At 40.8% G+C, this 16,835-nt stretch overlaps 1 protein-coding gene across 1 annotated transcript in view; it reads left to right on the plus strand.

Annotated features, from left to right (window-relative positions):
* Window positions 1-4,327: 4,327 nt before the first annotated feature.
* eepd1 (endonuclease/exonuclease/phosphatase family domain containing 1) overlaps window positions 4,328-16,835 on the plus strand; it is a 117,412-nt gene continuing 104,904 nt past the window's right edge. The window contains exon 1 of the mRNA XM_052016289.1: window positions 4,328-4,864. The gene's annotated coding sequence lies outside the window, so the exon portion shown is untranslated. The remainder of the gene's footprint in view (window positions 4,865-16,835) is intronic.

A 16,835-nucleotide genomic window follows, 5' to 3' on the forward strand; every position in this document is an offset into this window, starting at 1 on the left:
TGCCTACTTTCTGCCATTTTACCTCTACCATGAGTGAAGTTCATCTTGCCAAAAGAGTACTGCAAAAGACAGTTCAATTTTGCTTTTTATCTATTTGTTTATAAGCATCAGCATTTAATGCCTAGCCCTACATGCCTGAGCCACAACCTTGAACTGCTGCAGTCCTTCCGGTGAAGCTACTCCCACAGCTGCTAAGTAGAGAGTTCCAGGATTTAGAATCGGAACACAAAATAGCACTGCATTTCAAAATCTGGATGTGCGTGACTTAAAGGGAAACCTGCTGCCCTGTTCTTCGTGTGGTAAAGGTGATTGGTTGGGAGCTGCTGTCAGAATAGACTAGTGCATTTTGTAGAACGTTTAGGGTGGTGGATGGGAGGTCAGTCAAGTGGACTGAGTAGCCACAGCATTTAATGTGACTGTTCCTCAGGATGTTGATGGGGAACTCAGTCATGGTAGTGCAATTGAGTATCAAGGGTAGATGATTAGATTCTCTCCTGCTGGAGATTCACTGCCTGACACTTTGGACATTTAAAATTTTCTTGCCACTTCTCAGCCCAAGCTTGAATGTTACCTAGGTCTGGCTGAATGAATGTACCAACTGCTTTATTTGCTGAGGAGCTGCAAATTGAATATTGTGGGATCCTGAGTGAACATTTCTGGCCTTGGGATGAAGGAAACTCATTGATGAAGCAGATGAAGATGATTGGGCCTAGGGCACTGCCTTGCAGACTTTTGCAATGATGTTCTGGGACTGGGATGATTGACTTCCACCAACCACAGCCCTCTTCCTTTGTGGGAGGCTTAATTGAAAATTCATAAATTGAACATTTATAGATTGGGGAATATCTTTGGGGCAAATCGAGTTCCAGTATTTAGTATGTCTTTGACTTCTGCACCTTTCACTGTAATGTGGAAGTCTGAAATGTGTAGAAATCAGATGTCACCTGACTTCCTATTGCCACAGATGATCTTGTTATTGAGTCTGGATCATACTGAGCCAAAAGATCAGCTGCACTTCAAATCTGGCCTCTCAGCCCTCTAATCTACTCCCTATACACTCATGACTGTGGCCAGATTCTGCTCTAACTCCATCTACAAGTTTGCAGGTGATGCCACCGTTGTAGGCTGTATCTCAAACAGTGATGAGTTGGAGTACAGGAAGGAGATAGAGAGCTTAGTGGAATGGTGTCATGACAACAACCTTTCCCTCAATGTCAACAAAACTAAAGAGCTGGTCATTGACTTCAGGAAATGGGGCAATGTACATGCACCAGTCTACGTCAATGGTGCTGAGGTCAAGAGGGTTGACAGCTTCAAGTTCCCGGGAGTGAACATCACCAACAACCTGTCCTGGACAAACCATGTGGATGCTATGGCCAAGAAAGCTCACCGGCGCCTCTACTTCCTCAGGAGGCTAAAGAAATTTGTTTTGTCCCCTTTGACTCTCACCAACTTTTACCGATGCACCATAGAAAGCATCCTATCAGGATGTATCATGGCTTGGTATGGCAACTGCTCTACCCAAGACTGCAAGAAGCTGCAGAGAGTTGTGGACACAGCCCAGCGCATCATGGACATCAGTCTCCCCTCCTTGGACTCTGTCTTTACCTCTCGTTGTCTTGGTGTAGCAGCCAGTATAATCAAAGATCCCACCCACCCGGGACATTATCTCTCCTCTTCCATCGGGTAGAAGATACAGGAGCCTGAGGGCACGTACCACCAGACTTAGGGACAGCTTCTACCCCACAGTGATAAGACTATTGAATAGTTCCCTTATACAATGAGATGGACTATGACCTCATGATCTACCTTGTTGTGACCTTGCACCTTATTGCACTGCACTTTCTCTGTAGCTGTGACACTTTACTCTGTTATTGTTTTTTTACCTGTACTACATCAATGCACTCTCTACTAACTTAATGTAACTGCACTGTGTAATGAATTGACCTGTAAGATCGGTTTGTAAGACAAGTTTTTCACTGTACCTCGGTACAAGTGACAATAATAAACCAATACCAGCTTTGTCAGACTGGCTGCCGGCCTTCAAGAAAAAGTTAAATCTGATTAAGCTTTCATGATTATTTCTTTATATTACCAAGTACTTGTTTAAGTAATTTCAATAGTTTAATGCATTAAATTTATTATATTTTACTTTTCTAAATGTTTAAAGTTTATTTAAACCTACTTCTGTCTTTGAAAGTCTTATCACCATATTAACAAAAAAACAGTGAAATGTGCCTTTGACAGTGGCCTTTAGTGAAGGGTTGCAGAGGGGCAGCCTCCACTACAGGTGATTCCCACAAAGCTGCTGCAGATATGATCTGGCCAATTGTTTAAATTAAAACTGTGCTCTTTGCCCCCTATCTGTGAGAGATTCTTCAACGGGATTTCTACTCTGCCACCTTGATGAACATCACAGGTGTTAGATCAAGGAATTCTTTGAATGGACACCTGATAGCAACAAGCAATAGAAAAGGTAAATTTCTTGCCATCGAGATCACAAGATCCCTGATGGTGAGTTTTCAAGGCAAGTGGCACATACAGATGCTGTGCCACCAACTGAAAATACTTGGTCAAAGCATTGTCAATAGTTTTAGACCAATTGCTAAATTCACTTCAACTTAACTTAAAATAATGTTACAATATTTCATGCTCAAAAACTGTGTAGGTTGAGTTTGAACTGAAAGGCACAATAGAAATATGCTGCATAATATGGAGGCATCTTATTTCCTGTTAAATGTCAGTATTTTAAAACATCAGTATCCGTCTGGCTAATTTATGTGTTTTCATTAATCCATGAGAATCAGAGGTATTCAAGAGAAGCATAACAAAGTGACTAGATTTTCTAATCAATAGCAAAGGGATAGTGCCCAGAAGTGAAGCTGCCTACAAAAATCTGATGGGCTTTGACATGAGGATTTCTCTATTGCAATATGATTTGTAGTCTGATGCCTTCTATTCAAGATTTTTGGTGCCCAGCTGTTGCTACTAAGTATGTTGAGTTTCCAGTCAGATTGAAGATTATTCGTATTCATCAAACTATGGAGTAAAAAGCGCATATTCTAATTCACTTTCTAATAAATTTACAGAAAGCAAAATGATGACCAGGACATGTATGTTGGATTAAGGTTGAAGCCTAAATAAACTTTTTCTTTAAAAAAAAAAGTAGAAAGGGGTCATTTTTGGGAGGGATGGGGTTTAAGTTTGTGATTGGAGCAAGTACAACTAAGATTTAAGTCATTGTTAAAATCTCAGTTGCACCTCAGTTCACAATGCCTAACATTTTCTGATTTTGCCCACAGTGAGAATAATGCATAAAATGTTGATGTTCAGGTCAAATTACTGATTTCGTATTTGCTGAATCTTTGTAGACTGTAACAGCAAACTCTGTGGAGAGACGTGCTTTGACTTGCAGCAACCAATTCATAAATTCAAAATTATAGCTCAGAATTCCCCAGCACAATCACCGCTCCCTACTCTTACAATTGCCTCATGTGAACTTCCCAGTAATAACTTCCCTATCAAAGACATCTGGATCCCAGCAAAGCCTGAACAAGCAGTGCCTATCAAAAATTGACAGCTTTCAATCAGTCAAAAACCTGTTTCTGAATGTCTAACAAAGTTAAACATTAATTAAACTATTTAAAAAGATTAAAGATAATTCAAAATAAAAATTAAAAGTTCATATAAGTGCAAATATAAACCTTGTATGGGATGGCAGAAGATGCGAAATCATATCATGAGCATACTTAACCAAAGTTAGCAAATAGGACTTCAGTTACCTCCAATTACAATGGAGTTGTATGTACTAAAGGAGGTTCACTTCAAGTGGGAAGTCAATACAATTACATATTTACAATGAGATTACGCTTTAGGTGGGGAAATACAAACTCAAGACTTCCCCACCCACCTATGATTTTTTGTGGTAACAAGCTGACTCCACACTGACCTGAAACATCACATGTATTCAAGTCAATCCTTAATATACAACGGGGTTTCCAGTCGTAGCAGCTTTTTGTTTGAATTGCCGAAGTGCTCTTCCAACTTTTTTCAACTATTAGCATTTCCAAAGGTTCTGGATATTGAATCCAGACATTTGGGGGACAAGTTACTACTTTATTGAATATTAAGGTTTAGCAGATGGTCGAAGACCACAGGAATTCAGAGAAGAAAAAAAACATGGTTAAACTTGGCAAATACCTTTCACTCATAGCCTGTACAATTACAGAGTCCTTGGTTACATCATAGCAATGCTGGACTATTAAACTTATGTCAGTTTCTAGGTAATATGGGCGACAAACTCCACTGTATCGCTGCTGGCTCTGCTAGTGTAGCTACAGTTAGTCACTCTTTCTGTCCAATATACTCCGCTATCTAATCACGTTCATCTGCATAGATGAGCAGAAATTTTCAACAGTTAAATATAGAGGAGAATGAAGCTGTTGGACGCGGCCACCTTTCCTTTCCCTTCCCAGGGAAATATTCCGAAGCTCAGCCAGACCATTCGCAACTTTGATAATGTGTTGGACACAGTTTATCCGGAAACGAACACTCGCCAGCGCTCCAGCTGCGGATGCGTTGCACGGTATGTTTGCAACCGGCGGCGGATGTGATTGGAGGGCCGGCGGGCGGCTGCGGCTGCGGCCGGTGATTGGCGAGTGGGCTCCGCGAGATTAGCCCGGGGAACAGCTGTCAATCACTGAGGCGGTGGCTGGAGCCTGCAGGTAATGAGAACGCTTGGGATTGGCACATCGATCAGCAGATGAATCAAGGTAGTGTGCCTGCCAGCACCGCTCAGCGATGGCTGTATCTGCTCTCAATCCCAAACAATCTGGGTTCAACGATCTGGCCTCAAGTGTTGCAGGTTAGTGTATACTTTAAACTCCCCATTTTGTCATCAGAACTGCAGCATTTGTTATATGCAGTTGCACAATTTCATTTGTTTTACTTCTGAAAAATTGCTTAACAGACGGTTCCTTCCGATGCCAGTTATTTTGTGGAGGGAAAAAAAAGACTAAGTGGTTGGGTTCAGGTTCCCTGGTGAATTTGCCCGGGTTAAAACGCGCGTACGGTACTCTTTTACCGGTTTGAATACTTCCAGAACCTTACACATCGTCATCATCTGAATTAATTGCTATTTACCAGGATGACCTCTTGATCTTTATTTGCCGTGTAAACACGGATCTGGAAGCTACCCATGTAAAGCGGCAAAAGTAGAATGAGTTTCTGTAATATTAATACTGGGCAGTGCAGAGTACTGTTTCGCCGTGAATTTAACATTTGGTGTCTCTCAATCCTCCAATAAGGGATCCCCCAACCAACCTATAGTGGCTGCTTTAGGATTACCAATCTTCAAGGTTTGTCCTGGAGTCCCCGGAGAATGAAGACTGGTCTTTTGCACATCTTTATGTAGCACATTGGGGCAATTTAAATAATATTGTTTGTGAGTTTTTATGGAAGCTTTTTATCCCTTGTTGATCTTTTTTTCTGTGAGGAAAAAATGCCTTGGTGAGTAACTGCAGTGCATCTTGTCAATGGTACTTGCTGCAGCCATCATGTGCAGGTGATGAAGGGATCAAATCAAGGACCCCTCCCAGCCCAGTCATTCTCTCTCCTCCCCTCTCCCTCCGGGCTGACAATACAAAAGCTTGAAAGCACATCCCATCAGGCTCAAGGACAGCTTCTATCCTGCTGTTGTCATTGAATGGACCTCTCATATGCTAAAGACGAACTTTTGATCTCCCAATCTACCACAATGTGGTCCTTGCACTTTACTTGTTTTCCTGCACTTCACTTTCTATGTAGGATGGCTTGCCATCTAAAGAGCTTGCTTTGACCTGGGTGGTGTCAGGTTTCCCTGGTGTTGCTGAAATGTATTCCACCACACTCCTGACTTGTGGTTTGTAGATGATGTGGAGGTAGATAGCATGAGTTTAATTTAACATCGTGGTCAGCAGAGACATGTTGGGTTGAAGGGCTGGTTCCTGTGCTGTACAGTTCTACGTTTCTTATGAAAGGCTTTGGGATATCAGAAGGTGCATCTCTCACCTTAGGTTACCCAGCTTCTGGACAACTGGGGTACAGATGTAAGGATGTTTTACTGCAATCATAGGTGGCCTTGCTGATGCCATAAACAAGATGCTGGAAGAACTCAGCAGGTCAGACAGCATCTGTGTAGGGAAATGGACGAGTCGACATTTTGGGTTGAGGTCCTTCATCTGGAGTATTATTTCCTGACCTCGCGTGCCATCTGTGTGAAGTTTGCACATTCTCCCTGTGACTTGGTGAGTTTTCTCCCTCGTTCCAAAGATGTGCTGATCAGTTAAATGGTTACTGTAAATTACCCTCTAATTTAGGTAATAGGCAAAGGAATCTTGGGGAACTTGATGGGCATGTGAGAACAAATAAGCTCCAGGGTAATAGGAGAGAAGAGAATGGGGCTAATGGGATTGCTCTGGGATCCAGCGTGGATTTAGTAGACCTCTTTTGTGTCATAGTAAGTAAATAAACTGCTTTGATGGTGTGTGAGGGATTGGCTGATCATGTTTCTGAACAGTGGTGACCCCAGGATGTTGATTGTGAGGGAATCCATGATGAAAATGTCATTGAACATCAGTGGTAGGTGATTCACTAACTGTCTCCATCCTAGTGGGGAGCCTTATTTGAGGGAAGTGTAGGTTGGAGAAATCGGCTACAACATTGTAGTAACACACACACAAAATGCTGGAGGAACTGAGCAGGTCAGGCAGCATCTATGGAGGGATTGCAGTTGAGCATGATCGTGTTATTGTGCGATGGTGATCCGAGCCTAGAACTCTGGTTGGCTCCGTAACCTGAGCATAGTTACTCAGCTAGGTAAGTAACAAAAGCACAACTTGCACAGGTTGGAGGAATGGGATCAGTATCCTTTAACACAGAAAATGTAATGAGATCTAAACTGACAACAATGGATTTGGAGATTGGTGGAGTGGGTGACTACAGTATATATCTGGAAGGTGACCCTATGTTGATGGATAATGTTGCCAAGAGCTACATACAGGTGACGAGGAAGAAAGAATTAAAGGTCATTCTTAGGGAATTTCAGAGGTAATTTTGCACTGTTCAGAAATTGAACTTGCTTGGTGTCTATCCCAAATGATGTGTGAAAGACTTGCTTTTGTATCCCATCCCAGAAGGTAAGGTAATAAAGAAGATTAGCAATTCAATGCATTGAAAATCAGCATGTGTGAAAGGTCTGACACCACACTGCTTGTTATCATCAATGAAAAATGTTAAACTTACCACAGAAATTTAGGACTGCTATATCACAACACGAGGCCTTTGTTAACATGGTTATTTATGGTTCTGCAGAGCCACTGAATTTGGAAATCTGAAAAGAAAATAATTGAAATTGGGGTCTTTCACCTGCAGGTAGTAATTTATATGTAGAGGTTCTTTAAATCCACTTCTTTTCCAGTTGGTTGCTTTTTTAAATTATTTGTCTGGAAAATGGTCTGCGGTTCCCATCATTCACCATGGCTATAGAGGCTTCACTGGTCCCTACTTACTCTTGCAGTAGTTTTTGATGCTAAAATATTTGAAGTTAAAAGGTGAGGAGAAAAATCTCATTTGGAACACACAATGCGAGATACCTCACTCCGGATTTTTGAAATTCTCCTTTGCAGAGAATTCTCTTTCAAATGCCTGAAGTAAATGTGTTTTATGAAAGCTGAGATGGTGACCCAGACTTTCCTGCAGATTTAAATTATTCTGATAGCAAATCCATGTTGTTAAGAGGAAATTCTGAAGCAGGTGACCTGTGCCATCATTTATGGCACTACATATCTTCCTGTGCTGCTTTAATGCCCTGAGTATACTGCCACTTTCATAGCTTTAACCCCTCTGCTACACAGAAAACAACAGCTAATAGAACATTTCCTTCTGTAAAATATTGCTCAAATCTGGGGATTATTCTTCAGGATTGTAGAAAGTGTGCTTGATGGTCATTAGTCCTTTTCTAGCAGTCCTCAATGATGTATCACTATTAGCACTGTAAAGAATTTTGATGTTTCAGTCTGAAAGCTTTTGAAGTCAATAAAATCTAACCAGCAACAGGTTAATCGTTAATGCAGATAATGGGATTAATTTAATGTCTCTAACTCAGAGCGATGATTTCAGTACAAATCAGTATTTGTAAAATGCATACTAATAAATAGTTGCTTTCTGTTCTATTGGGGTAAAATGGAAGGAGCAGTGTCATTAGATTGGCTAGCCTTATAATATGTAGAGTAAGGGATGAGCATCATTTCACTACTGGTCAGAAAATCCACACCACTGTTTCATGAATGTTCTTGTCTCTTCTCTCAATGTAATGAGCAAAAGCACACTGCAGGAAAAGTACAGAGATCTATATAATCTTATGATTTTTGCATCTTTTGCTTTGCTTGTATACCCTGCCTAACCTGAGATGTACATTGTAGAAACCATGACGAACCATACCCACCAGAAAAGTCATTATTACATTTCATAGGGGAATTTGGACTTTACAGTACAAACAACTCCTTGAATACATGTTTTGGTGGAGTGGTAAGGGAAGGAGGGAGACTTGGACAAGGCAGGTAACAGAGAAAGCCTACTTCTATCTCAAGAGGAATGCAAGGAAAGCTTAGCAGATGAGGCTGCATCTGTGGAGAGACAAACAGAGTTAGTGTTACAGAAATGACAAAGGATCATTGACCTGAAAGGTTAACTCAGTTTCTTGCTTGATGGATGCTGCCTGACCTTATGGGTATCCCTGGCATTTTTTGTTTTTATCTTAGATTTCCAGCATCTCCGGTCTTTTGCTTTCCTATTTCTATCTCAAGTTAGCTCAGTGACTCTTTCAGAAGACCTGGGTATGAACCGCATCTCATTAGCTGGGCTGGCACTGCAGTGCAAAGTTGAGGGGTTGCTGACTAATTTGAGTGACTTTTCTCCTGAGAGAAACCTTTTGAAGTGAAGGTGAAAGAAGGCATGGCGCTTTTTTCAGGGAAGTAGGAACGTCTTATCATTCAGTGGTCAGCATTTGTCATTTAGTTATCGCTGCCAAGCGTGTGTGTGTGTGTGTGTGTGTGAGAGAGAGAGAGAGAGAGAGAGAGAGAGATCTTGCTGTGTTCAGAGCAGCAACTAAATCGGTCCATCTGGGCCTGAGGTAGAGGGTGCATTGTGCTGGTCTAAAACCACCAAATGTGAATAGTTCCAGTCAGATTGATCTCTTTTTGACACACTAGCCCCAACAAGACCGTGAGGCTGCAACTATTTTGCTATGATGCCAAAGGTGATGTGTGAATGTATCCTTGGTGTTCTGTACAATGCAGCATGTTGTATTGGTTGCCTGATGAAATGAATCTCATCAATCTAACGTACTAACAGAAAATACTATGCATTCTTTTAGCTTCACTTGGAGAAGCTTCTGTTGGGGGAAAGTCACTCAAATTAGTTAGCAGCCCCCCAAATTTGCACTGAAGTGCCAGCCTAGATTACGAAATGCAGTTCAAACCCATGCTCTTCTTGCAACCTTGACTGAGTATTTTCAGCTTTTTCTCATTTGTTATGAGGGTTTCCCTGTTTTTGTTCCTCTTTTATAAAGATGTAACATTTTCACAGACTGGATAAATATTTTGAAATTTGTAAAGTCATCTTGCCTAACTTGCGTCTTCAGTTTACTAATCTTGAGAAACACATTGTCAGAGAGGGAATGAATTAGATTCTTGTATTTCATGCACCAAGCAATATGTTAATATTTTCTTGAGCTATTTTTCAGTTGTGAGGCTAAAGGTGAATGACCATTGTGAGATCTGTTTTATGACTAATCCTCTGTTTGGTTTGACAGTCTCATGATACATTTTGTTTGCTTTACAAAGTTCAGCTTTTTCTCCCCCTCCAAAAATAATCCTGTCCTGATAAGAAGACCAACTGTGAAGACATCAATTGAAATTTGGCTTTCACAAAACTACCATGCCTTCCAGATGCTGAGATGCTGGTGAGGACTTGACAGGCTCTGATTCATGTTCAGTACAATGAAATAAAGTAGGTTTTATTGCAACATAAGAACATATAAGAAATAATCTTACCAGAGCTGTGTAATGTGCCTCTCCTCTGTACAGAAACACAGTTGCAATTAAGGCCATCATATTGTTTCCTTTCCTAATTGTTTGTTGTACCTACATATTAACTTCTAATGATGCATGCATAAGGAATAACAACACCTTTGAATTTCACACCATTTTGAAAAATATTCCATATTTTTATTTTCTTCTACCAAACTGGAGGGCTTCACACTTTATTCCATATGCCATGTTCTCTTCTCAATCTAGTTCAGGGTCCAGACTGCTACCCAAGTTTGTATCATCAGCAAACTTGAATATATTATACTTCATCCCATCATTGAGCTCATCGATATTGATTACGAACAGCAGAGGTCCAGCACAGATCCTTATAGCCACCAGCTAGTCACACCCTCCCAACACAAAAATGACGTGCTTATTTCTACGTGTTGCTTTCTGCCTGTTAACAAATCCACACCACTCCATTACTCCAAAATGATGCACTCAAATTTTGTTTAATAACCTCTGGTGTGGCATATTATTCGAAGACCTGCTGACTAAGTATGTCACATTAACTGGTTTGTCCTTATTCTGCAAATTACAACATCCAAAAACTAAACCTTTTGTTTATTCATGTTAACTTTTCTCAGTCCTATTGCTATTTTTCTAAATGCTCTGTTATCACATCCTTAATAATGGATTTAAGCAATTTTCCGGCTACAAATGCCCAGTTAACTATAGTTCCCTTTTTGTTTCTCTCCTGCTTTCCTTAAATAGTGTGATTAAATTTTGCCTCCTTGTTATCTGTTGGAACTATTCTCTATATTTGTTTCTTTGCAGTGTAATCTTTGTCTCGTAAGTTTATAGTCCATCCTGTCTACATAACTTGATGGTTCTGCTATTGAGATGCAACATTTTTCTGCTCAATGCCTTCCTATCAGTGCCAAACAATGAAAGGATTAATGACTTCTTTCTGTGCACTAAAATTCTGATTTTCAACAGTCAGATATTAACAGAACTTTTTCTCTCTTGCGCTTACTTTCAATGCTTGAATGCTAGCGGCACCAAACTTGTGTGCCAGGACTTTGGAATAACTTAGTAAACTCAGTAATTTGTTCAGTCTGGGGAGCTGCTACTCTAATTTAAACCTCTATTTTCAGTTGGGAAGGCAAAGCACATAAAGGAAAAAAGATAGTTAGTTAAATCAAGGTGATTAAGTAAACACTTCTAAAAGGGAATAGAGGTTTCTTGCATGAAGGTAAGCTACGTTGAACCAGTAGTATTGCATCCAATTTTTGTTACCTAATTTGAGAAAGACATGAATGTCCTGGAGAAAGGGCAGAAAATTTTGCTGGAATAGTTCCAGGAGCTTTATAGTTAAATGCTGAATTGATGTTAGGGCAAAGGAGGTTAAGTGGAGATTTGATAGAGTTGTACATGATCGTGATTGGGTTGCAGTAGGGAGGATGGAGGGAAACTGTTCCCATTAGTAAATAATTCAAAGACAAATTGATACAGTTTTAAAGATTTGGGGAAATATACATGGAGCATAATCATGAGCTTCGATTTGCTTTCTGCACAGATGGTGGAAAACAGAATCGATTAGGGCTTTCAGGAGAGAATTGGATGTGCATTTGAGGAAAAATAATTTGCAGGGTTTAGAGGAACAAGCAGGGAATGGGACTGGTGGGATTGCTTTACCATGAGCTGTTAGAGACTTGTTGGGTCGAAATGCTGCCCTTGGTTCTGGAATGAGTAGAAAGTGCAGCACTAAATCTTTAACAACAGAAAAAGTCAAACTTTTTGTCAACTTGTATTAATATTTTCTACTCGGAAGAACAACTGTGAGATGGTTAATTCTGGGCAGGAAGTGCTGCAACAATCTGATTATTGTTTGCACCCCTTATGGCACCACACAAATTAAGCTTGTTTAAAAAAAATGGATATTTTGACAGATATAACATCTGCGGTGTGCGGTTTGAGGGCACATGCAACATAGGAAAGGTTCTTTTACACAGTATGGTGAGATTGTGCAATACATCACGCTGATTAGACATTGAAGGAGAACCAACATAGCATTAAAGACTACATTAGTTGGCTGAAGGATAGAGAAAAAAATGGCAGATGGGATCAGTAACAGGCGAGATGAGTTAAGGCTAAATCTTGTGTAACTACTAAGCACCAGTGGAGTGCTATGGTTTTTGAATTTCAATGTGATTATTTCATTGTCTCAATTTTAGCCCTTGGAGCAGTTGTATCTAAAGCAGTCTGTCAGCATGGTATTTGTGAAGGTATGGAAGTGTAATGGGTGTAAGTGTTACAACGGCGATACAAATTTGTTTATAGAAAATGTGTGATTGGAGGATGCAAATCTTGCAACTTGGAAATGAGATCAGTTTTGTTTGGAACTCTTGATAAGTGGCGAGAAAATAGTGCCAGGGAAATTGATAAATTAGTGTTCTATTCAGACATTAAATGCCAAAACCTTGAAGTATTTTCAGCTTCAGTTTTATTTTATGCACAGAAGTCCAGTTACATTTTTGTCCACATTCTGCAGACAGTTTTTCTTGATAGTGTATCATTGGTGGTAAGTTTTTGTTTATTGGAGAGAAGAGGGGTGGTGTGGGAAGGTATGTGAGGGAAATCACAGAATTAAAATAAATCATTAAGGCACGTAAGTTCATTGGACCCATAAAGTCTATGCCAGCTCTCACGTAATCCTGTTAATCTCATACATCGTAGCACTACAAGTTATTTTCCCTTGAGTGCTTGTTCAATTCCCCCATTTTGAACCTGTCTTTAATAGCAAGTATAACAATAAGTGCTAATAGCTATTAGTCACATGCATCCCTTACACAACTGAATCCTTAAAATACAGCATCAACTGTATTGACTTTAATTGTTAGTAGCTTGAACTGTGGATACTGCAGCGGGAATGTGCCCTGGCCAACATTGCAAGCAAATTCACCAAAACAGATTATCTGTCCTTTTTCTCAGTGAAGTCTGTGGCATCTCATTGATGTATGTTGAATCTCACCATGCATTTACAGAGCCCTGTTTCCTCTATTACAACCTCAATTCAAGAATGAATTGCTGCCCTGTATTCACAAATCATGATGTGGCTGTCACTGGAAAGGCCATCATTACCATCCTGAAATTCCCCTAGGTTTAGTGAGCGCCTTCTTAAACCCCTGCTTCACAAGTGGTGTTAGGTAGGAAGTGTCAGAATTGTGATGCAAAGACAATAAATGATGAGTGTATTTCAAAGCCAGGATCGTGCATGACCTTGGATGGCTCTTGCAGATGCTGGTTGCCCCATGCTGTTATATCCTTCCAGACCCATGAGTTTTGGAGAGAAAGTAAAATAATGCAAATGCTGGAAATCTGGAATTAAAAATAGGTAATGTTGGGAAAAACTCAGCAGGTCCCATCATATCTATAAAGTTAATGTTTCAGGTTTCTCTGACCTTTCGTCAGAGAGGGGATGTGGAGAAGACAAAGGATAATAAGCAATGAATTGGGGATTTGATGGGATAATCAGAAGCTTACTTGAACAGTTGGATTTTCTGAAGGTTTTTCAAAGCAGTGAGAGGAAAAGAGCTCAATAGTGCATGACACATTTTTAATTCGCACTAAAAAGATGATGATCAGAAAGGGAAAAAAATCTTTCTTTTCAATGGAAAGAAAATGTTTTCTTAGGAGTTTCTCAGAATCCTGACTCAGTTCTATTATTCAACTTCTACCTGTCAGCATCCCATCTTAACAACATTTCCCATGAAATCCCTAGATCTCCACCCCACTTTCCCAATCCCCTCCCTCCAGCAGGTGCCAATCTGCTGATGGCTCAACTCCAGCTCACCCTGAGGCTCCTATCGTTCCTCTAATTCCTGCTCAGTGGAGCTCTGACCTTTAATGCCGTAATACTATTTCATGGGTGATTTTTGAATCAGTTAACAATGAAATGTGGTAAACTGGGATGGACTGCACGTGGGCTCATTTTAACAGGATATTGTTGTAGTTCAGCACTGTGCAGATGTTTCTTTTTTTGATGGAGCAGGACAAGCAAGGCAAATTATGAGACTCCAATGGGACATGTCATTTGTATTCCTTCTAACATCATGAGCTGTATTTTCCAAGTTAATAAATATCTGTCACGCTTCTAGTCACCTTTGAGGCATTATCATTTATTCTTTTGATTGTGTATAAAACCCATCATGAGACACAAATATTGCTACAATATTCCTAGAATGCTTCACCCATTAGCACGAAGAGTTTCTTCACAAGAAGGACTGAAGTAGTTCAAGGTGTGGCACTTTCCTAAGGGTGCTCAGGAATAGTAATAGATGCTGGCCCTGCCAGTGATGTCTCTATTCTTTTCACATATATTTTTTAAAGATTTAGTTGGAGCCAAGGTCCCCTCATTGTGTTTGTATGTCGATGGCAGGCCACCTTCACATCCCATCTGGGATCCTTTCTGGTTCCTTGTTTTTTATTCTCCTACTTTTGACGAGGAGCATGGATTCGGAACCAGGTGAAAGGGCCATGTGACAAACTCGTATTGCAAATTGGTGCATTATGACACTCAAATACAGAAAGCATGGTTTCACTGAGCCTGAGAAGCAGCCAGGTCCCAGATCACAATTCCATCGAGTTTATAGTTTGTTTTGGTCGTCTAGCTGTGCTGTGTACACTGGGGTTCATGCTTCATTTAATCAGCAGTAGAGGTCAGGCAGGACCCAATCTTGAACAAAAATTAAACATTTTTTTAAAGCATTCCAAAGGTTGTACAGAATAAGGGGGGAAAAGGCATTGATCAGAAATATTGAAATTATGTTTTGTGGAATAAAGCAGCCATTCGTAAAATAGCAAATGTTAGTAAGTCGGTGTTCCAAACTGTCTCTTGGAAATGTTAGTATTTATTATGAACCTGTTCAGGGGTATTGAAGCAACCATATTCTTTTCTTTTTACTTCTTTATACAGACTATTACTTATTTTCTTTAGTAGTTACATACTAGCAAATTGCCATAGCACCACAACAGAATCCACAGAACTGAAATTCATCTTGCCATGGCAATCGGTGATGGAAAAAGATATTGCTATAGTGAACCTAATAATTATCACCTAGCTTTTGGTAAAGTAGCTCTTTTGGTTAATTTACCTCTGGAAGTTTGTAGACTGTTAACTTGTGTAGGTATATTCACCATCTTCACTTCCCAATTCGAATAACTGGTAAAACCTTTCTCAATAATGTGATCGTAATTCAAAACCCTACTGAACACTGGACACACACCCTACAAATTTTACTTCTGTATAGAAGGTGAAACTTTATGACTTTAACTCTTGATTTCTTTGTACTTGCTTTTCTGGCTTGAACTCACCCTGCTGTACTGGAATTGGCCTGTTTCCACTGATGTGGCCCAGCTGACTAACTTTTTAGCTTTTGGTTTGTTGCTAAAACTGAATATTGGCCACAGTAAATTGAGTTCTGTTTTGAGCACAAACATTTATAGTATGAATTTCACTGACAAGCTCCTTTTATTAGATTCAAGTTTCAAGGTTTGTTTTTAGGAAGGATTGACATGGCTCTTGCAGTGCCCCAATCCACTGATCGGCCTCTGTTGCAAATTCTGAACAGTCAAGTTTTGCTTTGCCTATACTAATGACTTCATAATAACTTCAAGAATGTGTTATCAAGATACTACCAGCATGTCTCCTGTCCCACCAGGGGCCCAAACACCCTAACACCCTTGACCATTGCGACACAACCATCAAAGGTGCCTGCCGAGCCACCCCTCCCCCCCCCCCCCCACACACCCCCCCACACACTTTAGTAAGTCAGACCACCAGGCTGTGCTCCATCTCCCTGCATACAAACAGAAGCTGAAACAGGAGGATCCAGTACAGAAAGTCGTACAGTGCTTGTCTGAGGAAATAGATGAGCTTCTATGTGACTGCTTTGAGTCAGCAGACTGGTCCATGCTCAAAGACTCAGCTGTCAGCCTAGAAGAGTACGTCACCACCATCATGGACTCCATCAGCGAGTGTGTTGAGGACTGTGTACCAAAGAGGACAATCTGGGTGTTCCCAAACCGGAAACCATGGATGAACCAGGAGATCCACTCCCTACTGAAGTCCAGGACTGCAGCATTCAAATCAGATGACTCTTACCTATATAAGGAATCGAGATGTGACCTCCGTAAGCTATCAGGAATGCCAAGAGACAATACCAGTCCAAAACTGAGTCCCAGACCAGCCATCAGTTGCGGCAGGGTTTACATGCTATAACAGGCTACAAACCAAAGTCGGGCAGCGTCGCCAACAGCAGTGCATCCCTTCCTGATGAGCTTAACACAGTCTATGCATGTTTTGAACAGAAGGGGAGTGGTATGTCACCACCTACCCCGACAGCCTCCAATGCACCTGAACCCACAGTCACAGTTGCAGACATAAGATCAGTCTTCCAGAGAGTGAACCTGTGGAAAGCTTCTGGCACGCACGGTGTTCCTGGCCATATCCTTGGATCCTGCACAGATCAGCTGGCGGAGGTATTTGCAGACATTTTTAACCTCTCCCTGCTTCGATCTCAGGTTCCCACCTGCTTTAAGAAGACCACTATCATCCCGGTACCTAAGAAAATCAAGGTAACGTGTCTTAATGACTACCACCCAGTGGCTCTGACATCCACCATCATGAAGTGCATCAAGAGGCTGGTCATGGCACGCATTAACTCCAGCCTCCCAGACAACTTCGACTCACTGCAATTCGCCCAC

Source organism: Pristis pectinata, chromosome 5 (genome assembly GCF_009764475.1).
Source record: "Pristis pectinata isolate sPriPec2 chromosome 5, sPriPec2.1.pri, whole genome shotgun sequence".
In the NCBI taxonomy this organism is placed as follows: Eukaryota; Metazoa; Chordata; class Chondrichthyes; order Rhinopristiformes; family Pristidae; genus Pristis; species Pristis pectinata.